Below are 13,162 nucleotides of genomic sequence, written 5' to 3'. Positions count from 1 at the left end.
TTGCTTTTCTGCATTATCTTGGAGATTACTGAGTTTCCTTAAAACTGGCATTTTGAATTCTTGGCCAGAGAGCTCATATATTACCATCTCATTAGGGACAGTCACTGGTTCCTTATTTTGTTGATTTAGGGAGGACATGGTTCTGTTTGCTGTTGTTTCTTGTGGGTGTATATCTATGCCTATACATTGAAGCATTAGTTTTTTAATTCCAGTCTTCTCTACCTAGTTTTGTTTTTTTATTGGACATATTTGCTTATTCTTTGTAATTTACCTGTTAAATTTCTTTTTTTCTTTTTCCTGCTAGGTCACCACCTCCTTTTTGGCACTAAATAGTAACTTAAGCCCAGGTTTGCCTCTGGTCTAATAAAAACTTATAACACTATGTGTCGCAAATGAGGGAGGTTTCAAAGAGCATATTCCAGTATGGGAAAGCTGGCTAGGGGTTCATGCACAAGGAAACTGTGGAATATACCTCCTACAGCCTGGAGCTGCTGAACAGCTATTCTGATCTGACAACTCCTTTGGCCAAGTTACAGAGCAGAGTTTCCAGGGCTGGGGATGTTAGTACTACCTCCGCACTTTGTCTGTGGCTGTCCTTAGGGATATTTCTCCCTTCAGATACTGTTTCCTGTGGGTTGAGGCAGTGACAGGTCTTCTGCTAGGGAACCCAAGATAGTGGGGGTGCTGATGGTCTACCTTAATGTTGCTTTTTTTCAGGGTAGAAACCATGAGAGTGGAGTAAATTTTCCATGTGCTTGATGTAGGCAAATTGTGGGGAGTGGAATTGCAGATATGGAAGTCCAAGTCTCTTACCATCTATTCAGAGTTTTTCACTTCTCTGTATCCCCGGGAACTCTCTGACCTTCCTATTTGAGTTCTGGGATATTGCTGGTGATAATCCTAGTGCTGTATATTTGTTTTGTGTTTTCTGTTGGGGGAGTGAAGCAAGTTTGCTTCTATGCCCACCATGTTGGAACTGGAGCCACTTTGTGTAGAAATTAAAAATGGATTATTAAAATGTATATAGAATTGCAAATGACTATGAATCATTAATCTTTAAAAAGAACAACAAAATTAGAAAATATAAACTACCATATATGAGGACTTACACATTACAGTAATAAGTAGTAGTATGTAAGTGTGTGGAGTTGAGACAAACATGGTTAATAGACCAATGAACTAGATTAGAAAGTGCAGAAACAGGTAAAATACTTATATGATCACTTGCTTTATGACAAAGATGACACAATATTACTTAGTTGGTGCTCAATAAAGATTGCTTATTTGATCAGGCATCCATACAAAAAAAATTGGAACTTGATCCTGCTTTCCTTCACAATAATTAAATCCAGATGAATTGTAAAAAGACCAATAATTATTTTAATCAGATGACACTGAAAGGCAAAGATTTCTTGAATAGGACACAAAAAGGCTATCTATAAAGGAAAATAATGATAAATTAAACTACATTAAAATTAAGAACTTCTGTTTATTATAAAACATCAAGAAAGTAAAAAGATAAGTTTGATTGCAGCAAGACATTTGTAGTACATACATTTTCAAAAGGACTTGCATCCAAAATATGATGGACATGCACAAATTAATAAGAAAAGGAAAGACAATACAAAAAGAAAGAAAAAAGTGGCTAAAAGTCTTGAACAGACACTTCACAAAGGAAGATACTGGAATGGCCAATAAGCACATGAAAAAATGCTCATCATCAATAGACATCAGGGAAATTCAAATTAAAACCACTATGAGATACCACTGCACATTTGTTAGAATGGCTACAACATTTCATTACAGAATGTCTGTAATGAAAATGGTAGAAACTCCTTAGTGTTGGTGATGATGTGGAACAACTGGAATTCTCATACATCTGGTGGGAATATAAATTGCAACCACTTGGAAAACTGTTTGGCAATTGCTATTAAGGCTGAACAATTGCATTCTGTATGACCCAGAAATTCCACTCCTAGGAATAGACCCAACATAAATTTATGTTCTGTATAAAGCCAAAGACATATATGAAAACGTTCATAGCAGCATTACATGTAAGAGCCAAAAGTTGGAAACTACTTAATGCTTATTAGTAGTATAATGGATAAATAAGATGTGATATATGTATACTCTGGAATCAGTCAGTCAAATGCTATATGCCACATGGATTTCATGAACATAATCATATCTAATCCAGAAAAAAATACATTCTGTATGATGCCATTCATAAAAATTTCAAAAACTGACAAAATTAATATATAGTGATAGAAGTTAGAATATTGGTTATCTTTGGGTAAGAGATAATGACAGGAAAAGGGACAAAGAGACTCCTGGGATGCTGATAATATGATAGTATTATATCATTTCATGGGTGTGTTCACTTTATAAAAATTCATCAGGCTGTCCACTTCTGATTTTTGCATTTTTGTGTATTAATCATACTTCAATTAAAAATACAAAAAAATCACAATGCAAAGCACCAATTGATGCCTTGTCAATTTTCAAAACATATAAAAAAATTTGTGAGATTTTGGTGGCATTTCATACTCTTACATATTACCAGTAGCAGTACAAATGTCTATGAGTTTTGAAATTTATTTTGTAATGAAGCAAAATCAAATTCTAGTCAGGGTCTACTACAGCCTAGTTATTAGATTGTATGCTTTCATATTCAATCACACTTTATCATTGTAACAGGTACTATCAAGGACTAGTGAACAGGTAAGCTGGAATTCTCATCAGCTTAAAGTACTGCTATAACTAGAGATACCTCAGAGAGAGTAATAATACTCATGAAAATTTATCCCAAGGAGGATGTGGGAATGGGGAGCTGTCAGTATGAGAAAAGAGATAGATGCAAGAAGACCTACATTACTGCTTGATTTGTAATACAGAAAACTGAAAACGTAAACACCGAATAAAAGCATATGTTGGTCAGGCGCAATGGCTCACACCTTTAATCCCAGCGCTTTCGGAGGCCTCAGCTGGATGACTGCTTGAGCCCAAGAGTTCAAGACCAGCCTGGGGAAATGGTGAAACCCTATCTCCACAAAAAAATTAAAAAATTAGCCAGGCGTGGTGGTGTGTCTGCAGTCTCACCTACTCAGGAGGCTTAGGCAGGAGAATTGCTTGAGCCCTGGAGGTGGAGGCTACAGTGAGCCATGATTGCACCACTGCACTCCAGCCTGGGTGATAGAATGAGACCCTATCTAAAAAAATAAGTACATAAAAAAAGAATATCTTCAATAAGTGATGTTTCTCAATAGTATATTATACAGATATTACATAGCCTTTAGAAAGGTTATTATGATTTTTCATACAAGTTGGCTTTTTTAGAAGTGCATATAAGAGATATTGTTGAATGAAGGCATTTTCCAATAATGCAGAAAATGTTTAGAATAGAATATTAAGTGAAAGGCAAAAAACTTTTGTTGAAACTAAACCTATGTAAAAGTTATGTGCATGTACGTGAAAATATGGTGAAGAAATTCCCTGACATGGAAAAGGGTGATGTATTATGATGAGTGCTTAGGGGAAATTTCCTTAAATTTTTTCTCTTCTTTTATTGCTGTTGAAATGGTATTTGTGCAGTATATGAAAATGTAAAATGAAGACTCCAATTGGTAAGAATGAGTAGCTCAGTTTATCAGGGGTAAGGTGGTTCTTTTCAGGACGTTTAATTTAATGGGGGTATATTGGGTTTAATAGAATCACAAATGACTTAGAGAATAAAAGAATCCTTGGAGAACCAGAAATAGTCAGTGGTTCTTCCAACGTTTTCTAAGTGGATTGTTGGCAGTCAGGGCTAGAACATAGCTATTTTGACTACAATTAAATGAATTTAAAAATTGAACAGCTTAAACAATAATGATACTGAAAAATAAGGACAAAGCAACAACTCAACAAAAGCAAAAATTGGCCAGGGATAAATCATAAAATTGATGAGCCATATCACGATTATTTTATGACTGACTTATTGTATTTACAGTAAGATTCCTCCCGCATTCTTGTCATTTTTAATCATTTTCCACTATGTATACATGTGTTGTTTAAGGAGACTCTGACAAAATACTACCATGATTTGCTCAAATGTTTAATTTAGTATCTATCTGATTCTTCAAGTTCAGAAAATTTTCACTGTACAATACTCTTTTTCCTCATGTTGGCCTTTATTTATTTTATTATTTAAACTCAAACAGGAGGCATCATTTTATCAGAGTCACCAACAAAATTATTTCCACTTGCTTTGGTTCCTGTATATTAAAAAAAAAAAAAAAAGCCATCTCCTCCCTCCTCCCTGTCTGCATTTATGTTTAATGAGAATAGGAGATGCTAAAAAATAATATGGATTATTAAGGGCATCATTTCAATTTATAGTAGCAGTTACCCTTTGCATGATGAAAAGGAAGTTGGTGCAAACCCTCATTAGAAAAGCAGTGGACATACTGAAAGAAAGTTTTAGGGTGTTTTTAAAGGGGTGATTAAAAGTTAGATTTCCATGCTCTGTGCCAGTGGGCACTGAGGGAGGAGGGTGGGCTAAGGGCGTACAGTGGCTAGACAGACCATTAAATTGGTATTAAACACTTTTCCATATGAAGGAAGTGTCCTCCTGCCAAAAGCCAGGAGCTGAGAGATCAATTTCCATGCAAATGCTGCTGCAAGAGAGCTGGGTAAACTTGGAAAGATTAAGAGGGTCACTGGGGTGAGGACCCAGGACGCTGAGCATGTCTGGCTTCACTTCCTTGCAGACTCGTGGAACTTGGCACAGAGCAGTGGGATGAAGGGCCTATATAAACACACAACCCCACTGACTATTTTTTTCCATCGAATTAACTCAACCCAAAATATATTACAAAAATAGAACAAAGCTGGCTTCCATCAGTTTTCATCGCACCAGCCCATAAAGGATTTCTTGTGCCCTGTCCAAAGCAAAGTGGGGGAATGACAGCTCAGGGCCCAGCCTTCTCAGCGGTGGTTTCCTCTGCTGACCACCGCCTGACCTCCTTCCAGAGCTGTGCTACAACAAAGACCCCATTGAGTGAAATGCAGCCCATATGGAACGGGAGGGTCTCCCAGACCGACTTCCTCTACTAAAATCCTCAAAGCGATTCATTTGCAAAATCTTCCTAATAAGTACCACGTGGATTCCTGGATACCTCTGGGACCTTGGTAAGAATTTCCTTGTGGTGCTCAGACCCTGACTTGTCTTAACTAACCCTACCTACGTAGCAGGGGCATCAGCCTTAAAAAGCAACCTTGGGCTGTTTGAAATAAAGAATGTTATAAACATTTAGAAGTCCTTTAAAAATTGGCCCCCAGCCCCTTTCACATGTACAGTCCTGGTAAGTGCATTATGTTTAGTGTGAAACGTATAGGCTTAGGAATCAGACACACTTGGACAATTCCATTAATTATTGGATGGTGACCTTAAACAAGTTATGTAAACTCTTCTGGCCTCAGTTTCTCTATTAGAAGAATGAGAATAATACCTGCTTATTTGTTAAGAAAATTAAATGAAAGAAATAAGTCTGTCTTGGCACATTAGAATTCAATAAATCTGAGCTTCCTTTTCTTCTCCCACACAGACTCTGACCTGAATTTAACATATGAGGGTCCAGTATATCCGGTAAGATTAGAAAGTGGCGGGGGCATCTTTTGGGGATTATAAATAATGATCTGAAACTCTGGCCAAAAATTCCTTACAGAATAGCATTGTAAAATATCTTTGGCCTAAGGCTACGTGATCAACCCCCAACTGTCTTTGTTTCAGGTTCTTTAAACATTCAGGCAGACTTTGAGAGCGCTGATGAGGGAAGGTTAACTAGAAAAAGCCAAAGTGAAACCATGATGTACTAAAACCAGGGAAATGCATAGAAAAAGAGAGACACTGGTAGTATCATAAAATAAATAACTTCCGCGCAGAGCATAGCTTTTCACATTGAACTCTACCCAGAATCTGTTGTCTTCTCACAAAAGACAGAGTGGTTTTATAGCCACATAAAATCCCTGCTGCCACCAGAACACAGCTCAGAGGGAGACAAAGTACAAATTAAAGAGCATGCAGATCAGAGCAAAGACATGGCCCAGGTAGAGGAGGCCTGTCTATGTTAAATAGGTACCTAGCATTTATTTTGAAGTGTGCACAAAGCAAACCCTAGGGTTTGCAGAAATCACTGAAGTGTCTGGCTGAAAAATGGGATGCCCAGAAATAAGCAGTTTGTGAAGAATCTGCACTTTATGAGGATAAATCTTGGGCTACCGACAGCAGAGAAGCTAAGTCGTTTTTGTTTACTTGTTTGTTTTGAAATGCCAAAAGTGACCATTTCAGTGACAATAAGAAAATGAATTTTAGGGAAACAAAAGGCATTCCAAAAATAATGCAAAATTAAAAGGACTGCAGAAGGACAGGACTTAGTCTGGGCCAGAACAAAAACATTTATCTCGGCCACATCTGGATCAGGAATTTGCCAGCTCCCTAGGGACAATGAGTTGAGCGTTAATACTAGCACTATATCTTATGTTATTTGTAGTCTGTTGAAAATGTATGCTGTAATTAACTCTTCCAATAAACTGTGTATATAGTTCAATCTATACTAAGGGTGCTGTCATCCTCACCTAAGTTTTATAGTATTCTAATGCAAATAACTCCTTCAGGAATTGTTTTAAGATCCTTATCTGAAGTCAGGAGGCATAAGAAATCATTTAAGTCAGAATTGTTGCGTTAAGAGTTGGAGACAGATCCTTAGACATATAAAGCTTGCATCATGGGAATGTGAACCACACTGTCCATAAAGCCTCAAAATACCCCCAAGAAATAGGATCTTCTTGAGTGTATTATTTTAGAAGAAAAATGACTGTTTTAAAAGGCAGTATGTCAGAGTCTTTCTATGTATACAGTTAGATGGATAAAATCAGTGATGTAACAAAATGGAAAGATGAAGACTGGAAGATTGGTGGGCCTGTGAGAATGATAATGACCACATCTTTCATTGCAGGGAGTCGATCAACATCATCTAAAATTGAAATGTGCGATTTAAAATAAAATGACTCCAACCATTGTTCAAAGAGTGAAGATGGGATTAGGAGATACCCTGCACTACAACTCCACACAAGGATCTTTTATATTCCTTTATTTGATCATCATTTTGGCACATTCATGACTTTAAATCGACCACGTCTCTCTCTCTCTCTTCCACCTGCTTACTGTTGGTGGATTTCTTACTGGAACAAATTCACACTTGTTTTATTATTAAGTGTTAAGAGAGTCTTTTTCTTAATTTAGGTTTATTCCATCATCTTATCTCGGAGCTCACCAGTTTTTTGTTTTTAATTGTTTTATATATTTGACTATAGTTTGAGCCGCATGTGTTGAGTTACACTTTGAGCTAAACTCTCCTACCCTATGCATCAGTGATATCACTGGAGCTCTATGCATTGGCCAAAGGTAATGAGCCTTGTCCACCAAGACTACGGTCCATGAAGGAGGCCAAGCTGGTAGAGATGATCCCTGTGAGATAATGGAACATTAACTCAATAAATCCTGGGTGAACAAAAGGCAACTGGCTTGCCCAGGCTTCAGTTGTAGCCCACATGTCTTGTACTCTACTTCTGCGTGAAGCTGCTTGCTGAACTGAAGAGACAACATCTCTTGGTAGGCCATGCATCCTTTAATAAAACTTTTTCAGGACAATTTAGATTTTAATTCCAATATTCCACATCCAAATTATATATTCTATGTTTATGCTTATAACCACAAGCTTCTCAAGACATAAACAACAAACAAAACAAAAAATAACAGTAAAAATCAAACATCAACCACCTCCCCTACGTCCTGCAAAGCTGTGAAACCAATTGTTCAAGTTTTATTTAGGAAAATTTCTGAACGACAGTAATACTATATTTCTACTCTAGTTTAAGAAATAGATTTGACTTGTATTTCATTAATTGCTTAAAAACTGTTAGGGGATATTAAAAAAAAAAGTGAAAGACTGAGAAATTTCCCCAGACCTTAGGGAAAAAAGAAAAGGAAAATTTATTATTATTATTATTATTATTATTATTATTATTGCAAAGGTTGCAATTGGGATTTTTAAAATTTTATTTTTAGTTCTGGGATACATGTGCAGGACATGTAGGTTTGTTACATAGGTAAACATCTGCCATGGTGGTTTGCTACACATATCAACCCATCACCTAGGTATTAAGCCCTGCATGCATTAACTATTTATCCTTATGCCCTCCACCCCTGCTCCCCACAACAGACCTCAGTGTGTATTTTTCCCCTCCTTGGTCCATGTGTTCTCATTGTTTAGCTCCCACTTATAAGTGAGAACATGCAGTGTTCGGTTTTCTGTTCTTGTGTTAGTTTGCTGAGGATAATGACTTCCAGCTCTATCTATGTCCTTGCAAAGGACATTATCTCATTCCTTTTTGTGGTTGCATAGTATTCCATGGCGTATATGTACCACATTTTCTTTATCCAGTCTATCATTGATGGGCATTTGGGTTGGTTCCATGCCTTTGCTATTGTGAATAGTGCTGCAATAAACATATGCATGCATGTATCTTTATAATAGAATGATTTATATTCCTTTGGGTATATATGCAGTAATGGGATTGCTGGGTCAAGTGGTATTTCTGGTTCTAGATCTTTTAGGAATCGCCACACTGTCTTCCACAATGGTTGAAATTTACATTCCCACCAACAGTGTAAAAGCTTTCGTTCCTTTTTCTCCACGACCTCGCAAGCATCTGTTGTTTCTTCACTTTTTAATAATTGCTATTCTGACTGGTGTGAAATGGTATCTCATTGTGGTTTTGGTTTGCATTTCTCTAACAATCGTGATGTTGAGAAGAAGGAAAATTTAAACAATGATGAAGCAAAAGAAAAGGAATTGTCGCTCATGGCTGGTGGGCTGATTACAAGTTGATGTAACTTTTGGGGAGGGAAATTTAGCAATACCTATGAAAACTGAAAATGCATATATCTTTGGACCTAGAAGTTCTACATCTAGAAATATGAATTATTCTCACAAGTAAGTGCATAAGAATAAATATACAAAGATGATAATTGCAGCATTATTGGTAACATCAAAAACCTGGAAGCCATCCAAGTCTCTACAAATAACAGTGTGCTTTGGATCACACTATATACTCACATTATGGACTACTATTCAACTGTTACAAAGAAACAAATACAGAAATAAAAATATCTCTAGGAAAGAAATTATCATGAAACACAAATAAATAACAATATTTTATATAGATGATCCCATTTATGAAAAATGTAGGACAAGTGTGAAATAAGAACATTGATAATAATAATAATTGGCACTTAAGAGTTATGATAACCCTGGGCTGTTCTCAGTACTTTATATGAATTCCCTCCTTCAATCCCTACAAAGGCCCCACAAGGAAGTTGCTATTTTATCATTGTTTTGCAGATAAGAAAAATGAAGCACAGAGATAGACTAACTTGTTCAAGATCACACAGCCACCAAGTGAAAAAGAGGGTCCTCAAAGTATCCACTCAACTGTGAGGGATGGAAGATAAGGAAATAAAGATAGAACTTCATTTATTTTATATTATTTAATCTTTTGATGAGAGCAAGTATTGACTTGCTATCTAATAAAACATTTTTAAATTGTTTCAAAATAATGATAAAAAATAATTCCAGGAATTGCAATATACTTTGAATATCAATCATTTTACTACTTCTGGGAACAAATAACATCTCTTTTATTTTTTTGAATTATTGGTAAGAGATCCATTGTCATACTTTTTAGGCACCCCAGGAATAAAAGGACTATTCTAGCCAACAGCTCCTAAGCCCCAGGCAAAGAGAAAGAAAGAGAGTAAGAACAGCCTGCTAGTATTATCACTTCTCATTGAACTCTGGTCCCAAAGTCTGGAAGAATTTACTTCTTTCCTGCAACCAACAGATTCATAGATAGACTGGAATAACTGAAGTATATCATAATGGACATGGTGCATTGGTCACCCTGAGGCCATACTCTGGGCTTTGCAGAAAACTAATGTGATTTCCAATTATAAGAATACTCAGGCAAAGCATACGTGGCACAGTAAGCACAAAATTGTGATCATGTGCATTACTTTGTTTTTACAATCATTTTTTAAAAATCTTCAATCACTGACACAAGTGTCCTAGAATTTGCTCCAGGTATAGATTACACATGACAATCCCTCTAAATGCTATATCTGTATAACACTGGCTGTCTGTAATAAAGATAAAGGATTTCCAGGCTTAGGCGAGGGAAGAGGAAAATGCAAAAGCGTACATCCTGTAGTGCCAAACAATAAAAATCTCCTGATGCCTTGGAGACAATACAAACCAGAGGAAGAATACTAATAAAAACAGATATTTGAGATTTCATTGAAATGTTCCTGTACCTCTATTTCTATGGGCCAAAATGAAGATTTCCTTCCTCCATCTGAGACCCAGCATTTGAATCTATTTTTTCACATTACTTAAAAAAAATCAGGCCAGGTGTGGTGGCTCACACTTGTAATCCCAGCACTTCGGGAGGCCGAGGCAGGCGGATCACGAGGTCAGGAGATTGAGACCACAGTGAAACCCCGTCTCTACTAAAAATACAAAAAATTAGCCAGGCGAGGTGGCAGGCGCCTGTAGTCCCAGCTACTCGGAGAGGCTGAGGCAGGAGAATGGCGTGAACCTGGGAGGCAGAGCTTGCAGTGAACCGAGATCGCACCACTGCACTCCAGCCTGGGTGACAGAGCGAGACTCCGTCTCAAAAAAAAAAAAAAAAAAAAAAAATCATATTGTTGTTAATCTCTTAATTGGAATTAGTTTTAGAACTAAATTTTAGCTTTCTAGAGGCACTCGAATCTATGTAGATACTTACTAGTTAAGCATTGCACTATCCCAAAAGCCAGCAAAGAATGTGATACCAACCAGATTTGCTCTGCCCATACGCAGTAAACCAATCATTGTGATGATGGGTTGTGCAAAAGAGAAAAGATTTATTCACAGGGCAGCAGGAGAACAGCTCTCAAATCTACCTCATCAAAGATAAGGCTTATGGATTTCTATAGATTCGAGAAATGAGATGGCCTAAGGCTTGGGAAAGGTGACCGGCAATAATAATGAAGTAATTGGTGATCTGCACAAGCACAGTTGGGGTTCATGGCTGTTCACAGGATACATGTTTTGAAAATGATAGTGTTAGTATAATCTGAGGGCAGAGTTTTTGGCCCTCTGACATCAAAAGGCTACCTCTCAGAGATCTCAACTGCTTTGAATTGGACAAGAGCGGCTCCAAATTCCTGAAAAACAACTAAAGCAGTTGTTATGATGGTGACGTATATATAAAGGTGTTATCTACAAGGAAGCCAGTGAAGGCTAAGTTGTAGTATTTAGCAGCATAGCTATATGGGTTACAAAAAAAAGTAGCAAAAAGCAGGCAACCAAAATCAAGCAAGGCAGGTTAAGTTTGGCAGATCCAAACAGATTAGCTCCTCAGTTTTAAATGTCAAAAAAATGCAACCAAATTAATAATAATTGCCAGAGAAATAAGTGAAATACTACAATGCTAAAAAATTTTTTCTGGCTCATGTTAAGTGTTTTTAGACTGTATAATTTTCCCAATATTTCCTCAATACCTTAAGAACCAATCAATAAATCTGTCGGCTTACAGTCAGATCATGATATTGTGAGAAACAAAGAAGTAAAATATGGTCCTTAAAAAAATTAAAATGAAGACTAAAAATGTAGCATTCATTATTTCCAAATAATGAGACAAAATAGAAGAGTAGAATTGCAAAGGTCTATGAAGAAAGTAGGAAAAGAAAAGGCAACAGCAAAAAAAAAAATATCTATTAAAGAAAATTACATCTAATTATTCTCTCTCTCAGGTTTGTCTTTCAAAACAAAACCTGTACAATTATCCCAAAAATATTTATTGAGCACACCCTATGTGTCAAGTATTATCCTACACCTCAGAGATACGGTGTTAAATAAAATAGAGAAGGTCAAATAAAGGATAAGCAAAGATACCAGGCAAATTCAAACAGAGTTGGAAGGAGGATATCAGGAACAAAGTAGCAATGGGGGCGAAAATAGGTCAATAGGACAAAAAGATGTATTCCTAATTGTTTAAAAAATCCAATATAGAGTAAGTAGAGCAAAACAATAATAAATTTTTTAGAACCAAATAGCATAGACATAAAATATATTAAACAGAATTTGTAAAAACAAAGGTCACATTTATTTGGAGAAAATACAACATATCTATTAGCTTTTCTATCAAGTGCATAAAACACTGGTAAGTATTTCACTTTGACTCTTTCTTCTACAAGTGAAAGAAATTGCAACCAAAACTAGTTTAAGATAAAGGGGGGTTTATTCGTTCACATAAGGAAACCCCTAGTGGTGGCCTCAGGTCAGGGGCAGAAACAATGAGGAAAAACACAGTTTCTGACTCTCTTGGCTGCACTCTGCCCTATGTTGACTCAATTTAAAGACAGCTCTTACTGCAGGGTCTCAAGATAGCTGAGCTATCCTGTACAACAAAATTTTAGGTTTTGTGAGAAAGGGGAGGCTTCCCTGATAAACATACACCATAGTGATGTGGACAGGAGACAGGTAAATAGTGGGTAGAAGAGGGTGGTTCCCTGGCAAAGGCCCCACACTCAAGCCTGGAGACCCTTGGCCCTAAATGGGGACAGGCATTCCAGTTTTCACACCCAAAAAGTTGCCTTTTGGCCTGCCACGCCCCTTATCCTGTACCCATATAAACTGTGAACCCCAGGCTCCAGAAGCAGATGAGCCGGTGAGGAGATGAGGAGACAAGCAGATGAATGGTGGAATGACACAGAAGAGAAAGAGAGAAGAGAATGTCTGATCACCAAGGGAAGTTCAGCTGGAGGCGGTCAGAGAGGAGTTCACCTGCTGGACAGACAAACTCCAAGGGAAGATCATCTTCCCACTTCATCCCCACTTTCAGCTCCCCAGCGGTCCTGCTGACAGCCACCTCCACCACTCAATAAAAGCCCACATTCATCCTTCAAGCCTGTATGTGACCCAATTCTTCCAGGATGCTGGGCAAGAGCTCAGGACACAGAAAACTGCCACACTGGCCCTCTGGCCCTCTGACCTTGCAAAAAGGCAGAGGGTCCATTGAG

The sequence above is a fragment of the Nomascus leucogenys genome, chromosome 6, assembly GCF_006542625.1.
Source record: "Nomascus leucogenys isolate Asia chromosome 6, Asia_NLE_v1, whole genome shotgun sequence".
NCBI classification, from domain to species: Eukaryota; Metazoa; Chordata; class Mammalia; order Primates; family Hylobatidae; genus Nomascus; species Nomascus leucogenys.
This window is presented reverse-complemented; position numbering follows the sequence as displayed.